The sequence below is a fragment of the Poecilia reticulata genome, chromosome 15 (genome assembly GCF_904066995.2).
Source record: "Poecilia reticulata chromosome 15, P_reticulata-male-v2, whole genome shotgun sequence".
NCBI classification, from domain to species: Eukaryota; Metazoa; Chordata; class Actinopteri; order Cyprinodontiformes; family Poeciliidae; genus Poecilia; species Poecilia reticulata.
In genome coordinates this window covers 21011097-21034106 of record NC_088844.1, presented here as the reverse complement: position 1 = coordinate 21034106, position 23010 = coordinate 21011097, and the positions used below count along the sequence as shown (strand labels likewise).

At 42.3% G+C, this 23010-nt stretch overlaps 4 long non-coding RNA genes across 4 annotated transcripts; 3 read left to right on the top strand and 1 right to left on the bottom strand.

Moving 5' to 3' along the window:
* Nucleotides 1-3173: 3173 nt before the first annotated feature.
* On the top strand, nucleotides 3174-3647 carry LOC145555047 (uncharacterized). The gene is made up of 2 exons (XR_014091101.1): nucleotides 3174-3496; nucleotides 3576-3647. It is a non-coding gene; the product is annotated as an uncharacterized LOC145555047 (long non-coding RNA).
* A 1869-nt stretch (nucleotides 3648-5516) lies between these two features.
* LOC145555048 (uncharacterized) lies at nucleotides 5517-6471 on the bottom strand. Its single transcript, XR_014091102.1, has 3 exons — nucleotides 6038-6471; nucleotides 5685-5950; nucleotides 5517-5608 (listed from the first exon to the last, which is right to left on the bottom strand). It is a non-coding gene; the product is annotated as an uncharacterized LOC145555048 (long non-coding RNA).
* Nucleotides 6286-6533, top strand: LOC145555049 (uncharacterized). The gene is made up of 2 exons (XR_014091103.1): nucleotides 6286-6382; nucleotides 6462-6533. It is a non-coding gene; the product is annotated as an uncharacterized LOC145555049 (long non-coding RNA).
* A 10074-nt stretch (nucleotides 6534-16607) lies between these two features.
* Nucleotides 16608-17497, top strand: LOC145555174 (uncharacterized). The gene is made up of 2 exons (XR_014091267.1): nucleotides 16608-16841; nucleotides 17042-17497. It is a non-coding gene; the product is annotated as an uncharacterized LOC145555174 (long non-coding RNA).
* The last annotated feature ends 5513 nt before the right edge of the window (nucleotides 17498-23010 follow it).

Below are 23010 nucleotides of genomic sequence, written 5' to 3'. Positions count from 1 at the left end.
AGCGTAGCAGTTCACAGTCCTTTACACCAGTCGTCCCCAACCAACCATAGATATTAATACCTAGACGCCTCATGGAGCGGGTCGGCCCATTGCTGATATGTCGCAGCGTCTGCCATATTGAACATGGCCTATGTGCCAGTAAGCTAATACAAGTAAATGGACCGAACTTGACAAAGTGCCGTTCTACAAAGTAACTTAATACCCGTCATTGACACATTTTCTCACACACACTAATATATTTGGGAATCAAATAATTGACTAAAGACAGAGTTTCTAACTTTGGATTTGATTATTTAATTGTTTTGGGGGATTTCTGAATAAAGAGCACAATGTTTTTATTTAATAGAAATGATTCTGATCATTTTATATTGACATTGATGAACAGACACACACTTTTACAATGTTTTATTAAAGAACGTATTTACATGATTCCATAATTTAATGTACATTTAACATTTCAAGACAAGAAAAAATGTATATTGTATTTATTTTTATGTTATTGATAAATGACTGATTTATCAAAGTCATTGTCAAATGTCAATGACAATCATTGTCAAACAATAAACTACATATTTTTCTCTTTTTTCCAGAAAAAAATATTTATTACAGTATACGTCAACTCTATTGACAGCAGAGTGAAAATAATTCTAACAGTAAATTATTTTTAATTCATTACATAAGCTGTATTAATACACTAATATTTCAGATTAAGATATTTATAAATACACAAAAAATGAAAGAATAAAACACATTTATTTATTATACTGGGAACACTTGGCCACAGGCAGGGCTTCAGTCTGTTGGTCAAACTGGGAGAACTCCAATGACTTCTGAGACGTCCTGGTACACAGGCTCAAGCCAAGGACAAAAGAGAAATTATTCAAAAGTGTAATAGAAAATACATGTTTTTCCTTCACATTTATAATACATTTTCAGCATGTTGGGTTCTGACTCGTAGGCCGGCATTGTGAAGCTGAGTTGTGAAAGGGAGACTGAAGAAATAGGAGCTCCAGCTCTGATCCTGACTAACTTTTCCTCATAAAATCCTCTGGTCTTTACTGCGCTTCCCCTCTAACAGCAGTTTCTCCTCAGCTCTCTCTCATTAGAAAACAGTATGAAAACGTTAGCTTCGCTGACAATCAGTGGTTACGTCAGGCAAATTTAACTACATAGGAAATATTTCTCAGTGGTTTAGAAGCTAGTTTCTGACTGCAAAGTCAAGTAATTATGCTCTGTCATCCTTACCTGTGAAAGGTAATGCCAATAAATCCAGTTTGTATTGTAAAAGGGTTGAAACAAGTCCACACAGCACAGGATTTAGGGAGCTCCGATTGCTCTGCTGCCACATAGAAGATGGTGGCGACGTAACGTAGGACTCAGCGTCCACTGAGGTGTACGTATGTCTGTGCAACCAACCACCGGGCCGGGGACTGGCACCGGGCCGCACAAAAATAATTAAATATTTCCATTTAATGTATTATCTCAATATGAAGGATCTTTTATTTTGAAACCCTTTAACTGGATTTTCTCAGTTACGTCTTGCGCGCCAACATTGAGCCCACAAGCAGCAAAATAAGTAAGAAACAGATCAGGTGTTTTTGGAAAGTTTATTTGCGAAGGGGAAAAGGCCCAGTGAAGAGACATGAGAATGGATTTATCCTGGACCGGTACGAGAGTCCCACATTACAAGTCTGCTCTGCATGATATACTGCAACAGGTCACCGGCTCGTTAATGAGGCAATGAAGCCTTCAAACTGCTTCGCCACGTAGAGACCAAGCACGCTGTGCTTAAGTAACACACCTCGGGTGTCATTGTCTTCCATCACTCCCAAATATATAGACGTTAAATGGGACCATCTCATTGCAGACAAGGAAAACACGACAGGTTGCGAAAACAATGTTGAATATCCTTGATTTTAGATCGAAGCGGTCCCAACGTTCTACCAACTGGACCAGATCAGTCGTGATACACCTCACAGTACAGGAAGATCAGTTACAAGCGATAATCTGCGACAATAGCAGATTGTCGCAGGGGGGAGGTGTGGGGTTGCAATCTTACTGCTGCTAGTATCTGCCACGACCTGCCACAGGCTGCCGGTGTCCTGACTATCCCACGGCTGCAGGTCGACCTGCCAGTGGCAGCTATTGCAGCACTTCCTGGCACAGCTTAATAATGAGAGCTTCCAGCTTCTGTGATGTATGCCACGACTCCTGTGTCAGATTGAATATGAATGATTTTATTTAGAAAAAAAATGGTGGACCTGGCACAGCCTGCTACGGACCCATCAGTATACTTCAAGTTAGTTAAGGATTAGTTAACTTTAAGTATGTTATTTTGGAACAAATAATTTTGTCCTTAGTGTATTTTAATAGTAAATTGTAGAAATGTACAATTTGAAGTGTGCCAACTGTACTATCATGTGCTTTTTTGGAACATCTAAAGGAATACTTTGTACACTTTAAGTATATGTCTTTTTATGTCATATAGGCGTACTGGATTAGTATATCTTAAGTGTACTAGTTTTGTGAATGAATTACATTTACAATATATTTACGATGTATTTTAAATATATGAGCATTATGCATTTTAGTAATGTGTATAGAGTATGCTCCAGTTACACTTTTGGTTTATTATAATTGCTAATGAAGTACACTTTTTAGTTTCTTAATGTTTTTTATTATTTCTTTTTTGCCACTTTATACATTATATGCTTCATACACAATACAGTACTGCAAACATATCAGGCTACCAGTACACAGAAGGATCAATTACAACACACTTTCCAGGTGAAACAAATTATTTTGTGTATTCAATATAGTCAAATTTCTCAAGAGTGCATTGCCAATATGCTATGAGGTATTTGTACAAACTGTCAATATGTTAAAAGTTTACAGAAAAGCATGTTTGTAAACTTTTAATATATTGACAATTGGTACAATTCTCTGTCATGTTTCTGGCCTGTCTGCCTGCTATGTTTTTCTCCTCAGTACTCCTCTCATCAAGCTCATCTGGTTCACCTGCATGCTGCTGCGCTGGAGCACAATCAGGCTCATGTCTTCCACCTGTTCACCAGCAGTTATATTCAGCTCTCAGGCAGGCAGACGGTGCCAGATTTTTGAAAGCCACTGAGTGAGTAGATATCCAGCGTTTCTTCCTGACCTGACCACGAACACATTTTTGTCCCTTGGATTTTCCTGCCTTGTCTTGCCCACGTCGGATTCTTCACTGGCTTCTGTTTTCTGGTCTCGACCCTGTTTCTGCCTTTTGACCTCTGCCTCCTGCCTCGCCCTTGGATTTTGTCTGCCTGAGATTGCCTGCAAGTATTGGACCCTTTTTCCGTGACCTGACCACTGCTCTTCGCCTGACCCTCAGATACGTTTGTCTTGTCCTGCCTGCCCAAACCCCTGTGCCTCCTAGTCCTGTCCTTCCCTAGGTGTGCCACTTGTCTCTTCCACTGTGCTACCTGGATCCCTCATCCCCCACAACACAAGGAAGGTTAGTGATCTTTTCCCTTTACAACTTTTGGCCTTCCCCTCCTAACCTACAACCCTCTAACCTGTTTCTCTGTCCTCAGAGGTTTCTGTTCCTTTGCTCGTGGTTCCCCGTCCCCATACCCTGGTCCTCAATAAAGAACTTATTGATTTTACTTTGTGTCTGACTGAAATTTCGGGTCCTCAGGTCTGAACATTACAGAAAAATCTGGCCCTTGAGGAATGGAGACATTGGCTGGAGGGGGCCAAAGAACCATTCCTAGTATGGACCGACCACAAGAACCTGGAGTACTTGAAGGGAGCTAGACGACTCAACCCCAGAAAAGCAAGGTGGGCTCTGTTTTTTGGATGGTTTAATTTTGCGCTCTCTTACAGGCCTGGTACCAAGAACATAAAACCGGACGCCTTGTCTAGAATTCATGAATCCTCTGAGTTGGGGGCCGCTTATGCAGAGGAGTTTATCCTCCCAGACTCGGTGAGGCTGTCTGTGACCAGGTTGGAGCTGGAGAAGGAGGTCAGGGACGCTACCCGTGATCTTCTGGTTCCAGCCTCGTGCCCCCCCGACAGGCTGTTTGTCCCAGAACAGCTGGTCCCCAAGGTACTCGAGTTCTGCCATAAGTCCCGCCTGTTCTGCCATCCAGGCATCAGCAAGACCTTACAAATTGTCCGGTCTCAATTCTGGTGGGGCTCCATGACCAAGGACGTTAAAGAGTTCATTACAGCCTGTAATCAATGCTGCCAAGCAAAGTCGTCTCGTTGCCCGCCCTCTGGGTTACTGCTGCCCCATCCCATCCCGCCCTTGGTCGCACATCGCCATGGACTTTGTCACAGGTTTGCCCAGTTCGGATGGTTTCATTGTCTTATTAACTGTCATTGACAGATTCTCTAAGATGGTCCATCTGGTCCCCCTCAAGAAACTCCCCTCTGCTAAGGAAATGGGGGAGATTATGGCACGGGAGGTATTCCGCCTCCATGGGCTCCCCACTGACATTGTCTCGGACAAAGGACTTCAATTCGTCTCTCGGTTCTGGAAGGAGTTCTGCACCATGCTTGGCATATCTGTCAGTTTGTCGTCTGGGTTCCATCCCCAAACTGATGGACAGACCGAGAGGGCTAACCAGGAGATTGAAACCAAGCTTCGTATCCTTTGTGATTCTGACCCTACCAGGTGGTCACACAATCTACCGTGGGTGGAACATGCCTTGAACGCTCTTCCCTCTAGCTCCACTGGTCTTTCGCCCTTCTACACTGTCCATGGGTTCCAGCCACCGGTGTTCTTTGTTCAAGAGAGGGAGGCTAAGGTCCCCTCCGCTCACGCTGCAGCTATGAGGTGCCATCGGATCTGGAGGAAAGCCAGGAGGGCCATGATCAAGATGTCCGGTCCAAGAGAAGGGGACGTGGCGTCCAGTACCTGGTTGATTGGGAGGGATATGGACCGGAGGAACGGTCCTGGATTCCTGGCCGTTTTGTCATCGATAAGTCTCTCCTGAGGGACTTTAATCGCCTCCATCCTGATCAGCCGAAGGGTCCGTCGGGAGCCGGACCTTAGGAGGGGGGTACCGTCATGTTTCTGGCCCGTCTGCCTGCTATGTTTTTCTCCTCAGTACTCCTCTCATCAAGCTCATCTGGTTCACCTGCATGCTGCTGCGCTGGAGCACAATCAGGCTCATGTCTTCCACCTGTTCACCAGCAGTTATATTCAGCTCTCAGGCAGGCAGACGGTGCCAGATTTTTGAAAGCCACTGAGTGAGTAGATATCCAGCGTTTCTTCCTGACCTGACCACGAACACATTTTTGTCCCTTGGATTTTCCTGCCTTGTCTTGCCCACGTCGGATTCTTCACTGGCTTCTGTTTTCTGGTCTCGACCCTGTTTCTGCCTTTTGACCTCTGCCTCCTGCCTCGCCCTTGGATTTTGTCTGCCTGAGATTGCCTGCAAGTATTGGACCCTTTTTCCGTGACCTGACTGTCATGCTGGGATTAACACTACGAGCCCACATGCAGAACACAACTCAGGAGGCCAAAAATCAGTTAAGTGGTTTATTAACAAATGTAAGCTTTCCAGGTTGGGTCTCAGAACAACGGAGTGGACAGCGACAAACAGGTAAGCCAGGACGCCTGGGAACAATAATAGATCGGGAGGTGAGTTTAGGGACTGCGGGAATTTCCCAGTGCTCAACAGTACAATGCTTACTCGGGGAGGAGTACAACAACGGTGCGGCTAGGAGTGAGGTGCTGGAGATGGAGATCGTGCTGCGGTGGAGGGCGGACAGGTATAGAATCCTGACGTCGTCACGGAAAAAGCGAGCGGACTGCCAGCGACGATCTTCAGACTCAGAGGAGTCTTTTGGTTCCACAGAGGAAAAGGTGAGCGGTGGTCTTGGGCACCCGCTAGTGATGTACCACGGTGTCTCAAGGAAACTCGGGCCACCGCCAGAGTAGTAGTAGCCGCAGGAGTAGCTGAAACAAATCCAAACAACAGGCGGTGTTAGTTCAGCTTCAACGAAAATATCAACTAGATCACTGGGGAGGGGAGCTCCGGGTTACCATAACTGGCTAACACTCAAGCGTTGGTATGCTGGCAGTCGCCGTATTTTGAAGTCCTCCTGACGAGTGGATTAGGAACCGGTGTGACGGTGACATCAGCACTCCAGTCCTCCTGTCCTAGCCTCCATGGTGCCATCTAGTGGTGATGGAAAAAAAAAGAAACAAACCCAAAAACCCCCTTCTGATCCCAACACTGACCACTGCTCTTCGCCTGACCCTCGGATACGTTTGTCTTGTCCTGCCTGCCCAAACCCCTGTGCCTCCTAGTCCTGTCCTTCCCTAGGTGTGCCACTTGTCTCTTCCACTGTGCTACCTGGATCCCTCATCCCCCACAACACAAGGAAGGTTAGTGATCTTTTCCCTTTACAACTTTTGGCCTTCCCCTCCTAACCTACAACCCTCTAACCTGTTTCTCTGTCCTCAGAGGTTTCTGTTCCTTTGCTCGTGGTTCCCCGTCCCCATACCCTGGTCCTCAATAAAGAACTTATTGATTTTACTTTGTGTCTGACTGAAATTTCGGGTCCTCAGGTCTGAACATTACACTGTTAGTATATTGGCAATGTACTCTTGAAAAATGTGAACGTATTGAATGCACAATGTAATTTTTTTCAGCCGGAAAGTGTGCTGTAATTGATCCCTCTGTCAATTACAGCCTGATATGGTAGCCTGGTATGTTTGAAGTACTGTAGTGTGTAGCATGTAAAGTACTATGGCAAAGGATAAGAATAAAATGCATTAAGTAACTGAAAAGTGTAATTCATTAGCAATTATAGTAAACCAAAAGTGTAATTGGAGCATACTGTGATCACACTACGAATATATAAAATATGTTATGCTGATATAGCTTAATATGTAGTGAATAAATCAATTTTCAAACTTTTTTTTTTGTGCCAAAGAGTTAAGAATATATAAACACATTTTCACCGAGGCTCTTTAAATATGTATGTATTAAAATTTTTAAACTGACATTTGTGACTGTATCCAAAATGGATCAGGACGTATATTTCAAGGGAACGCAAAACTTAAGAGGAAATGCAAAAGAAAAATGTTCCCCATGTCCCCTAGCTCTGTAGCAGATCCAGATCCATTGGTTGTTTTTTTTTTTTGTTTTTTTTTTTTCTAATAACATAATTCATATTCAATCTGACACAAAAGCTGCGGTATAAGTCACCACATCAGTGACGAATGTATGCATCGCATCTCTTTTTGGGTTTTTTTTTGGTTCAAAATAATTCATATGCACAAAAGCCGTGGCATACATCACAGAAGCTAGAAGCTGCCGTTATTAAGCTGTGGCAGGTCGCGGCTGCCACGACCTGCAGCTTGCCTTGGGAGCAGGTTGTGGTTTATTATATATTAGTTAAACCTACAGTCTACTGACTATAAGCCATCCTACGCCCCTACGGCGTTTTTTAGGTGGGCAATGGGGAGCAGAGGAATTTTTACTTGCCTTAGGTGAGCTTATTTTATTGCTCAGACTGACTCCTCACCATTTAGAATTAGATTTTATTTGTCATTGTACAGTACAACAAAATTAGTAACTGAATTCTTATATTCACTACTTGCATTCACTAGGGGTGTAGTGATACAATAATTTCACGATACAATATGCAATATTCTGGTCATGATACGATATGTATCACAATATTTGATGAGCGATACAATTCGATACGATTATGTGCATTTTTATGATTTTCTGAAAGATTCCAGAAGGACAGTGATTTTAGTGACATTTTGTGTTCCATAGACTTGAATTTAGTTAACTGAAAATCGATTAAAAGCACCAACTACACAATACCTGACTCTGATTGGACAGTCTGCAGCTGGACAAAATTAATCAAAGATGCAGTGAGAGAATTAGTTTCTGTCATTTAATTCATGTGAATTTGACATAAAACTCAAACATTTTAACGGTAATCCAGGAGCAGAGTAGGGATATTATCAGCCTCTGTAGACTCTCAATATGCAAATGATTGTACTTATGTTTTTTCTTTTGGACACTGTGGCTGCAATTTGGAGTAAAAATGCAGCCACAAATGCAGTCTTTTAGGAAAAAGGTTTTTCTACCTTGGCTCCCGGAGTTAGCCGTGGCTGTAAGCTGCTTTCTTCTAACTGCTAAAGTAGTGGCTCCGCCTCACCCCGTAGTGATCGACTTCCTGCAGCTACGCAGCACCGCTATTCCCCTGCTTGGATCTCTGAGTAGCTGCCTCTCAGACTGCCAGGATCTCATAGTTCTCTCAGTCTCTGATACTCTTTATCTGTTGCTAATAAGAATGATCGATCAGCCATTGTTATCATGGAAATCCTCACTGCGCCGCGGATTCCGGCTGGGGGTTTTCCTGCTCAAAACACAGCGCCGCTGCGCGCCCGCTTGGGATGTCAACCCATGTTCATTCTTCAGGTAATCCCTTATATACAGAACAGAAACCGCTAAGCTAAAAACTAATTACGAAGTGAATGCTACCAGTCGAAATTTGCATTAATTTCGCGATCTCACTGCTTTTGCAGCTGCTTCGTTCGCGCCGCTACTCCTTTCCGCTTCTCCGTTCCGTTTCTCTCACGATTACTTGCGCAACTTTACTTTGTTTCTCAGCAACAAAATCCAGCCCATCGTTATTTATTGAAGATTTTACATTTCCAAAAACACAGGAATCTAATGTTTCGTTTCGTTTTGTACGTTTGGAAGCTCAGTCCCTCTCACATAACCGGAAAAGCCGGGGAATGGCGGCACTTTTGACATTTCTCTGACATTCGGAAAAATATGGTTTACTAATTTTAGCATAACTCCGGTTATACTTGGCCTATTAACAATTTAAAAACTGGTGTGTAGTTTATAATGTGCACTTTAAGCTCAAGTTGAAAGTGAGACTGACAGAGGCGGAGTCTTGCTGCTACGCCGTAACAAACTAGATGTTGACAAGAGCTATAAGGCTATGGACCCCTATGGTTTAACGGATCGATACTCGCGGATGAAAAATCGATACTTTCCAAGGGCGGAAAATATCGATATATATCGCCGAATCGATTTATTTATACAGCCCTAGCATTCACCAAGCCAGTAGTGAATACAAGAAACTCTCTCCCTTTGTCTCTCTCCATCTTTCAAAAATCTCAGGTTTTTCCACTTTTATTTTAATTTTTGATGTTTTTTTTTGTCACCACAAAATGCACTCTTAAAATGGCCATTGTTTAATCATTGTTTAATAAGTGAAAAGAATATATCCATTAATCACGTTTATTTGTGTAGCACATTTCAGCAACAAGGCAGTTCAAAGTGCTTTACATAAAAAATACATAAAAATACAAAGTCATTGAACACTCAGTCATTGTAGTCTAGTATTCCTAAAATTTCCTTTCAGGTAATTAATATTTATTTCTAGAATTGTGCTGCTCAGGGTGGCAGCACGTTGGAGTATCTCTGTACTTTCACTGAGATTTGAATTAATAAAGAACCATGCTTTTAATTCTGAAACTGTTCCTGGCTGCAGAATGCAAGTTTGTAATGTCATTGAACAGATGACAGTCTGATGATGTCATATGTCACAGTGATGTCACAAAGTCTGCTTCTGCCAGTTCTGAGCCACTTCAATGAACTGAATTTCACTGCACTTCATTCTACTTTGGATCGTGTAGAATTGGAACCAGTCTGTGAGCCGAGTTTCTTGGATTGACAGGAATTAGACATTTCTGGATTTAACTTTGACCTGCTTTTCGTGTAAAGACCCTTGGGATTCTGGTTATTGTGAAATACTTTCACTAAAAAATGGATAGAAATACAGTCATCCTACCATCATACTGTTGGTATACAATTCAGCAAATGTCAAGAGCACATAATCTTGTCAGTGAAAATTGCCAAAAAGAGTCTGATCGTTTGCGACCACAACTTAACATTATGGAGGCAAAACGCACTAAACACATAGCAAAGAAAGACTCAGAGAAACTAGCAAAAGAGCAAGGATTTGACCGGATTGCTGAACAAGAAAGGATGCTCAAAGAACAGGAAAAACGTGCCCTAATTGAAGACAGCAAATATAAAATTATGCAAAGAGACCAGGATGTGCAGAATTTTAATAGAGAACTCAATAAGCAAGGGATAAAAGAATACAACAAGGTGTTGGCGGCATATCAACGAGACAAGAGGACAGCTGCACGAAAACTTGCAAGAGAAAGTGGGGAGATCAATTCTTGGAACAATGTAGCTGATGAACGCATTAAAAATGACGCTATTAAACGGAAACAGAACACACGGGCTGACGCCGACAATTATATTTGCCGGATGCGTGAAAATAAACAAATTGCGGAACAAAAACGACTACTTGCACAAGAGGAGACAAGGCAAATTATGTTCCGAGATGCATACCTAAACCAAAAGGAAAATGAGGACAGAGAGAAATTGAGGGAAAGGGAAAGGAATTGCATTGAGCAAAATGTTTTAAAGCCCAAACTCACTAAAATGGAGCAGGTGGCAAAATCTCGCAAGGACGACCCAGTGAATTGGGATTTTTTCTCGACCTCTAGAAATCCAGAAAAAGTAAAAGCCGACAGATTAAGAGAGACTCAGATGAAGATACAAACTGTGTATGACAAGCTGGCAGAGATAAAAAATGAGGAAGCTTCCAGGTTGGCTTCAAGAGAAGATAGAATGAGGAAAGTTGAGGAACAAATGAGGATGAAAGAAAAACAGCGAGCGGAGGAGGAACAGGAGAGAAAGACTGAAATGGAAAAGTTTGTTTCACAAACAAATGCTTATCTAGCAAGAGAGAAACTAGAGGGGAAACACACCGACAAGGAGAAGAACAGAAAAAGGTTGTATGAAATGAGAGAGGCTGACAAGTTGTATGCGGCTGAAGAAGAAAATAAGAACCAACAAAAACGACAACTCACCGTCGACTGTTCCATCTTCAACCTTCAAATGGCGGCAGAGAAGCGTGCCAAAGAGAGATATCTGAAAAATATGGACATGGAGGAACAGCGGAGGCTTCATCACAGTTTCTCTACTGTTTCAGATCCAATTAAGCAATACATGAAGACTGAACTGCAGAAGGCTGAAGACAGGGGGCTGGATGTACAATACATCCAAAGCAAATTTAGGAAACCCAAGCCACCTCCCAAAGTTGGTGATTCTTGCAGGGTTTTAAACATTTGTCCCAGTTATGACAATTGTCCCAGTCTTGACACTGGTACCAGTCTTCACACTAGCCCCAGTTTTGAGCCAGACCCGGAAAATGTCATAAAAGTGCAACATGCATGTAAAATAAGGCGTGCTCAAATGCCAAAACATGGCTTTCTGCCAGCTATAACTTCCAACACTCCCTGCAATTGACTATCTAAAGCAGTGGTCTCAATCTGCAGTCCTCAAGAGTCCTGCAGCTTTTAGATGTGCCACTTGTCCTACTCACTTGACTTAAATGGCAAAACTGCCTCACTAGCATGCAGTCAAGCTCTACAGGGCTCTGCTGATACGCTAGCATAGTTAGGTGTGCTGAAGGAGAAAGACATCTAAAAGTTTCAGGACCGGAATTTGAGACCACTGCTCTAAAACTTCCCCCAATTGTGCAATTTAATTTCATCTCTTGTCTTGTCTTCTAATCTCGTCTTTGTCTTGTCTGTTGGTTCTCTCCGGGTGCTCTGGCTTCTCCTGAAGTCCACAAACATGACACTTAATTGATCTCTTTAAATGATCCTATCACCATAGATTCTGTTGTGCTATACAGTAGGTATAGAAAATGGGTGCATAATAGAAATCAACTTGTATACAATTGGATAAAAAGTTAAATTAATACAGTAAAAAAATAACAAAATCTCCCCAATATGAAATAGCCACCTAAATGTGTGCAGCTAGGGGTAGCCAAGTCCAGTCCTCAAGGGCTACCATCCTACAACTTTTAGATGCATCTCTGCTCAAACACACCTGGATCAAATAAACTGCTTGTTACCAACCTATTTCATAGCTGAATAAATGCTGATGATGGAATTCAGATATGTTGGTGCAGAGATGCATCTAAAAGTTGCTGGCTGGTAGAGCTTGAGGACTGGACTTGGGCACTTCCTGGTCATACTATAAGCATGTTGGTAGTTTTTATAAAATACAATAAAATAAGTCTAAGTCTCTATGTTCAACAGTATACCTATATCTGCATACTCACTATGCTTAAGTTTGCATACAAAATCCCTGTTTGTTTGTTAATTTACTGACTTATTTTCGTTTATCTATTTTAAACATGGTCAAAAGATCCTGGTTAAATAAGCCAATACTCTCCACTCTTCTCAACAACCTCTTTGGGGTTATATAATTGACAATCAATCAACTCACCTTATTTGGTCCCCAAAAGGCAATTCTTTTGTAAAACTTTGTGGGGACAGCCAACACATTCATACAAATTTTTACACAGCAATTGATGAAACAAAATAAGAGGGTATATCTGAAAATTAGTTAAAGAACACATAAAAACATGAGCTAAAAATGATACTGGAGAGCAGCAATTCGATAGCAACTTAAAGTTGGGGTTAACCTGGCTATTGCCTTCCTGTGCTATTCTGCTCGATTCAAATCTGGTTTATAGCTCAGTCTCGGCTTTCTCCCATTAATTTGGATTTCTCCCGAATTAATATTAACAGTCATCTTGTTTAGCTGAACACTTAAGAGTGGGGGATGGCTATTTACAGCACAGGCAATAACCGGTAAGCTTCTTAACTGAATTGGCGCATTACACACATCACAGACAAACATGATACACAGCTCTACATTACAATGTCACCAGGTGACTCAGAACCCATCAAGTCATTGAACAAATGTTTAGACCAGATAAATGTGTGGATGTGAGTGGATGTGCCAAAACTTTCTTCAGCTGAATAGAAAGAAAACTGAAGTTATTATCTTTGGGCCTAAAAAGGGACGATCTAGAGCAGGGGTGGGCAATCCTGGTCCTCGAGGGCTGGTGTCCTGCAACTCTTACATGTCTCCCTGGTCCAACACACTTGAATCCAATAACTGAATCACCTCCTAAGAGCAGTCAATTTCTGCAGAGTCCTGCTAATGATCTCATTTTTTGACTCAGGTGTGTTGAAGTAGAGATACATCTAAAAGTTGCAGGAGACCTCTAGGCTTGGAGTTCCCCACCTATGATCTAGAATCAATGCACAGCTTCAGTTATTACAATTAAAAACCAGCAATCAGGCTGGAGAGTAGTGATGGACTTATGTGGTTCAGAGTCTTTATGTGACTCTGAACCTTCAGTCACATAAAGACAGTTACAAAGTCGGCCTTCTATCACCTGAAGAACATCACCAGGATTAGAGGACTAATGTCTGAGCGAGATCTAGAGAAACTCATCCATGCGTTTATCTTTAGTCGCATTAATTACTGCAACAGCGTCTTTACAGGTCTGCCTAAAAAAAAAAAAAACAGACAGCTGCAGCTGATCCAGAACGCTGCTGTTGGTGTTCTGACTAAAACCAGGAAGATAGAGCACATCAATCCTGCTCTAAAGTCTTTACACTGGCTCCCTGTGGCTATGCATCTTTTTAATGAATAATGAAGACCACAGTTTCAAACTTAATAACACTACAATACCATTAATGTATCATTTATTGGAATTTGTATTTTTTTAATCTTGTATTGTTTCTTTTCATTCATTGCAGGACCTCCCACCGTCTTCGCTTACTGACTGCTTGACTGAAATAAAATCCTGGTTCTCCTCAAATCTGCTTAAGCTTAACAGTGATAAAACAGAGGCTCTTCTCATTGGTACTAAATCTACTCTGGCCAAAATCAAAAGCTTCAGTCTTGTAATTGATAACTGTCCCGTTTCTCCCTCCCCTCAGGTAGAGTCTGGGTGTCATCCTTGACAGCACTCTGTCTTTCCAGTCTCACATTAATAACATTACCTGCTCTGCTTATTTTCACCTACGCAACATCAATCGCCTCCGCCCCTCCCTTACTCCCCATTCCACTGCCATTCTTGTTCACTGTCTTGTGACATCACGCCTTGACTATTGCAACTCCCTTCTGTTTGGTCTCACCCAGAAATCTCTTCATAAGCTCCAATTGGTCCAGAATTCAGCTGCCCGTATCATTACCAAAACCCCATCCATGCACCACATCACTCCTGTCCTGCAAAGACTCCATTGGCCCACCAAGTTCCGCATAGAATACAAAATTCTTCTGTACACTTTCAAGGCCCTTTACAATCTCTCCCCACCATATCTTTCAAATCTTATTCATATTGCCATTCCCTCTCGCTCCCTCAGATCATCCTCCTCTATCCATTTCACTGCCCCCTCTGCCCGTCTCACCACCATGGGGAGCAGAGCTTTCAGTCGCTCTGCTCCCCAACTATGGAACTCATTACCACCACACCTTAGAAACATAAAGTCATTATCAAATTTTAAAACCGAACTCAAAACACACCTTTTAGATCTGCCTTTTCCACATGACACAATTGGCTTGCCTGATTTTACATAGATTTTATAAAGATACATTGTTTTGTTTTATTTATTTCTATTTTTAATTGTTATATTTTATTTGTTTCTGTCACTATTTTTACTCTTGTACGGTGTCCTTGAGTGCCAGAAAGACGCCTTTGAAATAAAATGTATTATTATTATTATTATTGCTCCTCATTTCTTTATGTAACTTTTACATCAGGAAAAATAACTTGTTAAATAAAATGTTGGGAATTTCTTGTACCCTTCTCCTGTAATACGTCTTTAGACGTCACAATTGATCCATGTTTTACTCACTATGAAAATACCTGCTGTAAATGTCATAAACACATTTGAGCAATCCCTTTGCCAAAAAATTCTATTGAGGTCCAAATAAAAAACCTCATTTCAAAACTAAGGCATATCTTGAAAGTACATCTACTTGGATGTCACAGTTATGCTTTTTAAGGTGTGGCTTTCATTAAAGCTCCACAACTGCCTGGCAACTTTCTTGGAGAACCCCAAGCAAAGCGTGGTTTATAAATAGCAAGACTGGTTTTCTTGAGGAAATTCTGAGGCAGTTTTTTTAAAAATAATTCCTTGAACTACTGTCATCTGGTATGGATGTCTACTAGCATAGTCATACATTTACCAAAAAGAACTACCCACAGCAAGTCAAGTCAGTGTACGTGTGAAAACATGAAGTGGAACTGCTATCACATGGCTAAAGAAAGCTGTTGTGGAGGATGTAGCAATACCAAGTGATTACAACAACAGGAAAAAGGAGCACGAAAAACTGGAGAAATACCAGGACCTCAGAGAGGATCTGGAAGGTGAAGACCACAGTGGTGCCTGTGGTCATCGGAGCCCTCGGGGCAGTCACCCCCAAACTGGAGCAGTGGCTAAAACAGATCCCAGGAACAACATCAGACATCTCAGTCCAGAAATGTGCAGTTCTAGGCACAACCAAGATACTGCGTAGAACCCTCAAGCTCACAGGCCTCTGGTAGAGGACCCAAGCTCAGAGGATGAAAAAGAGAGAGACCACCCACGGAGGGTGAGAAGGGATTTTTTAATATATATTTTTTATGTATACATAAACCCGACCAGATCTGATCAGACCCGACGAGGCCAGACCTGGACCACACCGGACCCAAACCGACCAAACCCGACAAGAAACAACGAGACCCATACCAGACCAGGTTTAGGTTGGTAGCGAGCAGTTTATTTGATCCAGGTATGTTTGAGCAGAGATGCATCTAAAAGTTGCAGGATGGTAGCCCTGCTACCAACCTGCAACTATGGACTTTGGACCCCACTTGTGTGCAGCAAGGGACTTGGGGACCCCTAGCTGCACACATTAAGATGGCTATTGCATAGTGGGGAGATTTTAATTTTTTTTATCCAGTTGTATACAAGTTGATTTCTATTATCCACCCATTTTCTATACATATTTTATAGCATAACAGAATCTATGGGAATGGGGTCATTTAAAGAGATCAATTAAGTGTCATGTTTGTAGACTTTAGGAGAAGCCGGAGCACCCGGAGAGAACCAACAGAAAAGACAAAGACGAGAAGACAAGACTTGACTGCATGCTAGTGAGGCAGTTTTGCCATTTAATTCAAGTGTGTAGGACAAGGGGCACATCTAAAAGCTGCAGTCTCTTGAGGACTGCAGATTGAGACCACTGTTTTAGATACTTTAGTCACTTGGAGGGAGTGTTGGAAGTTATAGGTGGCAGAGAACAATCTTTTGGCACTTGGACACGCCTTATTACACGTCCATGTTGCACTTTGATGACATTTGCCGGTTCTGGCTCAAAACTGGGACTAGTTTTAAGACTGGTACCAGCGTCAAGATTGGGACAAGTATCATAACTGGGACAAATATTTAAAACCCTGCAAGAATCGCCGACTTTGGAGGCGATTCTTGCAGATCCAGGTGTGTTTGGGTAGAGATGCATCTAAAAATTGCAGGATGGTAGCCAGGAACTTTGGACCCCAAGTGTGCAGCTAGGGACTTGGACGGGGTCATTTAAAGAGATCAATTAAGTGTCATGTTTGTGGACTTTAGGAGAAGCCGGAGCACCCGGAGAGAACCAACAGAAATGACAAAGACGAGAAGACAAGACTTGACTGCATGCTAGTGAGGCAGTTTTGCCATTTAATTCAAGTGTGTAGGACAAGGGGTACATCTAAAAGCTGCAGGACTCTTGAGGACTGCAGATTAAGACCACTGCTTTAGATACTTTAGTCACTTGGAGGTAGTGTTGGAAGTTATAGGTGGCAGAGAACAATCTTTTGGCACTTGGACACGCTTTATTATACGTCCATGTTGCACTGTGACAGCCGACCCTACTGTCACACAGACCTGAATGGTAACTATTTGTTTTGTTCATCCTTAATATTAATTTAGACATTAATTAGTGAATAGTTTAGATTTTTATTTTTGAAAATTTTCATTAGCTTGACTTTTTAGTTAACTATTTGAAGTGCACACATTTAGTTAACTTTATTTGTCGGTTCTTTATATTTTTGTTAAAAGCAACAAATTAATTTATTTGTTTTGAGTTACCAGTTTCCTTTGGAGCTGCTGCTGGAGGGTCACAGAAGAGCTCCAGCTAATTGACATCCATATATGGCTGGCAAACCTCCTCAGCGGGCCATTCCATTTGTTTGCCAGGGGACGGGGAAATTTGGTTTTCTTTCATTTAATTTGACCAGTTCTTTAATGTCTCTTCTATTTGGTAGTTTCAGTCCAATGTTTTAATTTAAAGGTTTGGTGTTGTATTGATTAGTATTTATTTAAGTTTTTGTATGTTTAATTACCCCTTGTGTGTCAGCTGTGGTCTGATCAGCCACTATTTAAGCTCCCCTCATGTCTTGTTTGTTAGGTCAGTTTTGTGCTTGAGTTCTTTGTGTTACTACCTGAGTTGGAGTTTGTTATGTTGACCTCAGTTTTTGGGCCCAGTTCTTCATTGTTTAATTATTTTTGAACTTTTTTGTAATAAATTAAGATTATTTTTGGATTCCATTCAGTGTCTCTCTGGCTGGTTTATGCAAGAACCCTCACATGCACTTTGATGACATTTGCCGGTTCTGGCTCAAAACTGGGACTAGTTTTAAGACTGGTATCAGCGTCAAGATTGGGACAAGTATCATAACTGGGACAAATGTTTAAAACCCTGCAAGAATCGCCGACTTTGGAGGCGATTCTTGCAGATCCAGGTGTGTTTGGGTAGAGATGCATCTAAAAGTTGCAGGATGGTAGCCAGGAACTTTGGACCCCAAGTGTGCAGCTAGGGACTTGGACGGGGTCATTTAAAGAGATCAATTAAGTGTCATGTTTGTGGACTTTAGGAGAAGCCGGAGCACCCGGAGAGAACCAACAGAAATGACAAAGACGAGAAGACATGACTTGACTGCAGTCTAGTGAGGCAGTTTTGCCATTTAATTCAAGTGTGTAGGACAAGTGGAACATCTAAAAGCTGCAGGACTCTTGAGGACTAGCGATTCTTGCAGATCCAGGTGTGTTTGGGCAGAGATGCATCTAAAAGTTGCAGGATGGTAGCCAGGAACTTTGGACCCCAAGTGTGCAGCTAGGGACTTGGACGGGGTCATTTAAAGAGATCAATTAAGTGTCATGTTTGTGGACTTTAGGAGAAGCCGGAGCACCCGGAGAGAACCAACAGAAATGACAAAGACGAGAAGACATGACTTGACTGCAGTCTAGTGAGGCAGTTTTGCCATTTAATTCAAGTGTGTAGGACAAGTGGAACATCTAAAAGCTGCAGTATCTTGAGGACTGCAGATTGAGACCACTGCTTTAGATACTTTAGTCACTTGGAGGGAGTGTTGGAAGTTATAGGTGGCAGAGAACAATCTTTTGCCACTTGGACACGCCTTATTATACGTCCATGTTGCACTTTGATGACATTTACCGGTTCTGGCTCAAAACTGGGACTAGTTTTAAGACTGGTATCAGCGTCAAGATTGGGACAAGTATCATAACTGGGACAAATGTTTAAAACCCTGCAAGAATCGCCGACTTTGGAGGCGATTCTTGCAGATCCAGGTGTGTTTGGGCAGAGATGCATCTAAAAGTTGCAGGATGGTAGCCAGGAACTTTGGACCCCAAGTGTGCAGCTAGGGACTTGGACGGGGTCATTTAAAGAGATCAATTAAGTGTCATGTTTGTGGACTTTAGGAGAAGCCGGAGCACCCGGAGAGAACCAACAGAAATGACAAAGACGAGAAGACATGACTTGACTGCATGCTAGTGAGGCAGTTTTGCCATTTAATTCAAGTGTGTAGGACAAGGGGCACATCTAAAAGCTGCAGGACTCTTGAGGACTGCAGCTCAAGAACAGGAACAGGCAGCCAGGAACTTTGGACCCCAAGTGTGCAGCTAGGGACTTGGACGGGGTCATTTAAAGAGATCAATTAAGTGTCATGTTTGTGGACTTTAGGAGAAGCCAGAGCACCCGGAGAGAACCAACAGAAATGACAAAGACGAGAAGACATGACTTGACTGCATGCTAGTGAGGCAGTTTTGCCATTTAATTCAAGTGTGTAGGACAAGGGGCACATCTAAAAGCTGCAGAACTCTTGAGGACTGGCGATTCTTGCAGATCCAAGTGTGTTTGGGCAGAGATGCATCTAAAAGTTGCAGGATGGTAGCCAGGAACTTTGGACCCCAAGTGTGCAGCTAGGGACTTGGATGGGGTCATTTAAAGAGATCAATTAAGTGTCATGTTTGTGGACTTTAGGAGAAGCCGGAGCACCCGGAGAGAACCAACAGAAATGACAAAGACGAGAAGACATGACTTGACTGCATGCTAGTGAGGCAGTTTTGCCATTTAATTCAAGTGTGTAGGACAAGGGGCACATCTAAAAGCTGCAGGACTAGTTTTAAGACTGGTACCAGCGTCAAGATTGGGACAAGTATCATATCTGGGACAAATGTTTAAAACCCTGCAAGAATCGCCGACTTTGGAGGCGATTCTTGCAGATCCAGGTGTGTTTGGGCAGAGATGCATCTAAAAGTTGCAGGATGGTAGCCAGGAACTTTGGACCCCAAGTGTGCAGCTAGGGACTTGGACGGGGTCATTTAAAGAGATCAATTAAGTGTCATGTTTGTGGACTTTAGGAGAAGCCGGAGCACCCGGAGAGAACCAACAAAAATGACAAAGACGAGAAGACAAGACATGACTTGACTGCATGCTAGTGAGGCAGTTTTGCCATTTAATTCAAGTGTGTAGGACAAGGGGCACATCTAAAAGCTGCAGGACTCTTGAGGACTGGCGATTCTTGCAGATCCAGGTGTGTTTGGGCAGAGATGCATCTAAAATTTGCAGGATGGTAGCCAGGAACTTTGGACCCCAAGTGTGCAGCTAGGGACTTGGACGGGGTCATTTAAAGAGATCAATTAAGTGTCATGTTTGTGGACTTGAGGAGAAGCCGGAGCACCCGGAGAGAACCAACAGAAATGACAAAGACGAGAAGACAAGACATGACTTGACTGCATGCTAGTGAGGCAGTTTTGCCATTTAATTCAAGTGTGTAGGACAAGGGGCACATCTAAAAGCTGCAGGACTCTTGAGGACTGCAGCTCAAGAACAGGAACAGGCAGCCAGGAACTTTGGACCCCAAGTGTGCAGCTAGGGACTTGGACGGGGTCATTTAAAGAGATCAATTAAGTGTCATGTTTGTGGACTTTAGGAGAAGCCGGAGCACCCGGAGAGAACCAACAGAAATGACAAAGACGAGAAGACAAGACATGACTTGACTGCATGCTAGTGAGGCAGTTTTGCCATTTAATTCAAGTGTGTAGGACAAGGGGCACATCTAAAAGCTGCAGGACTCTTGAAGACTGGCGATTCTTGCAGATCCAGGTGTGTTTGGGCAGAGATGCATCTAAAAGTTGCAGGATGGTAGCCAGGAACTTTGGACCCCAAGTGTGCAGCTAGGGACTTGGACGGGGTCATTTAAAGAGATCAATTAAGTGTCATGTTTGTGGACTTTAGGAGAAGCCGGAGCACCCGGAGAGAACCAACAGAAATGACAAAGACGAGAAGACAAGACATGACTTGACTGCATGCTAGTGAGGCAGTTTTGCCATTTAATTCAAGTGTGTAGGACAAGGGGCACATCTAAAAGCTGCAGGACTCCTGAGGACTGCAGATTGAGACCACTGCTTTAGATACTTAAGTCACTTGGAGGGAGTGTTGGAAGTTATAGGTGGCAGAGAACAATCTTTTGGCACTTGGATACGCCTTATTATACGTCCATGTTGCACTTTGATGACATTTGCCGGGTCTGGCTCAAAACTGGGACTAGTTTTAAGACTGGTACCAGTGTAAAGACTGGGACAAGCGTCATAACTTGGATAAATATTTAAAACCCTGCAAGAATCACCAACTTTGGGAGGTGGCTTGGGTTTCCTAAATTTGCTTTGGATGTATTGTACATCCAGCCCCCTGTCTTCAGCCTTCTGCAGTTCAGTCTTCATGTATTCCTTAATTGGATTTGAATCAGTAGAGAAACTGTGATGAAGCCTCTGATGTTCTTTCATGTCCATGTTTTTCTGATTTCTCTCTTTGGCACGCTTCTCTGCCGCCATTCGACGGTTGAAGATGGAACAGTCGACGGTGAGTTGTCGTTTTGTTGGTTCTTTTTTCTTCTTCAGCCGCATACATCTTGTCATCCTCTCTCATTTCTTACTACCTTTTTCTGTTCTTCTCCTTGTCGGTTTGTTTCCAGTCTAGTTTCTCTCTTGCTAGAGATGCATTTGTTTTTGTAAGAAATTTTTCCATTGTAGTCTTTCTCTCCTGTTCTTCCTGTGCTCGCTGTTTTTCTTTTATCCTCATTTGTGACTCAAGTTTACTGACTCTATCTTCTGTTGAAGCCAACCTGGAAGCTTCCTCATTTTTATCTCTGCCAGCTTGTCATACACGGTTTGTATCTTCATCTGAGTCTCTCTTAATCTGTCGGCTTTTACTTTTTCTGGATTTCTAGAGTTCGAGAAGAAATCCTCCCTATTCATTGGGTTCTTGCGAGATTTTGCCACCTGCTCCATTTTAGTGAGTTTGGGCCTTACGACATTTTGCTCAATGCAATTCCTTTCCTTTTCCCTCAATTTCTCTCTGTCCTCATTTTCCTTTTGGTTTATGTATGCATCTCGGAGCATAATTTCCTTGTGTCCTCTTGTGCAAGTAGTCGTTTCTGTTCTGCAGTTTGCTTATTTTTACTTATCTTTCCAAGATAAATGTCGGCGTCAGCCCGTGTGTTCTGTTTCCGTTTAATAGCGTCATTTTTCATGCGTTCATCAGCTACATTGGTCCAAGAATTGATCTCCCCACTTTCTTTTGCAAGTTTTTGTGCAGCTGTCCTCTTGTCTCGTTGATATGCCGCCAACACCTTGTTGTATTCTTTTATCCCTTGCTTATTGAGTTCTCTGTTAAATTTCTGCACATCCTGGTCTCTTTGCATAATTTTGTATTTGCCGTCTTCAATTAGGGCACGTTTTTCCTGTTCTTTGAGCATCCTTTCTTCTTCAGCAATCTGGTCAAATCCTTGCTCTTTTGCTAGTTTCTCTGCGTTTTTCTTTGCTATGTGTTTAGTGCGTTTTGCCTCCATAATGTTAAGTTGTGGTCGCAAACGATCAGACTCTTTTTGGCAATTTTCACTGACAAGATTATGTGCTCTTGACATTTGTTGAATTGTATACCAACAGTATGATGGTAGGATGACTGTATTTCTATCCATTTTTTAGTGAAAGTATTTCACAATAACCAGAATCCCAAGGGTCTTTACACGAAAAGCAGGTCAAAGTTAAATCCAGAAATGTCTAATTCCTGTCAATCCAAGAAACTCGGCTCACAGACTGGTTCCAATTCAGTGTGTACACTTCACCGCAATCCAAAGTAGAATGAGTGCAGTGAAATTCAGTTCATTGAAGTGGCTCAGAACTGGCATCACAGAAGTAAACTTTGTGACATCACTGTGACATGTGACATCATCAGACTGAACAGATGTTCAGTGAAAGTACAAACTTGCATTCTGCAGCCAGGAACAGTTTCAGTAGTAGGCTGTTGTAGCAGTTTTAACAAATATATAAAAAACTTCTTTGACCTTTTTATTAGAGTTATAACATGCTTTAAATCTTGGTCTAATGCCATTTGCAGCATGTCTTCACCCTCTCCCTCTCCATCCTGTTTCCTGTCAGTTTATTGTTAATTTTAAAATCCCCAAGTGCCAAAAATCTTAAATAAATCAAATATTACATTTTTTATTATGATTATTAAATGATAAAAATGTAGGTCAAGTTTGTTAGCGTAGCAGTTCACAGTCCTTTACACCAGTCGTCCCCAACCAACCATAGATATTAATACCTAGACGCCTCATGGAGCGGGTCGGCCCATTGCTGATATGTCGCAGCGTCTGCCATATTGAACATGGCCTATGTGCCAGTAAGCTAATACAAGTAAATGGACCGAACTTGACAAAGTGCCGTTCTACAAAGTAACTTAATACCCGTCATTGACA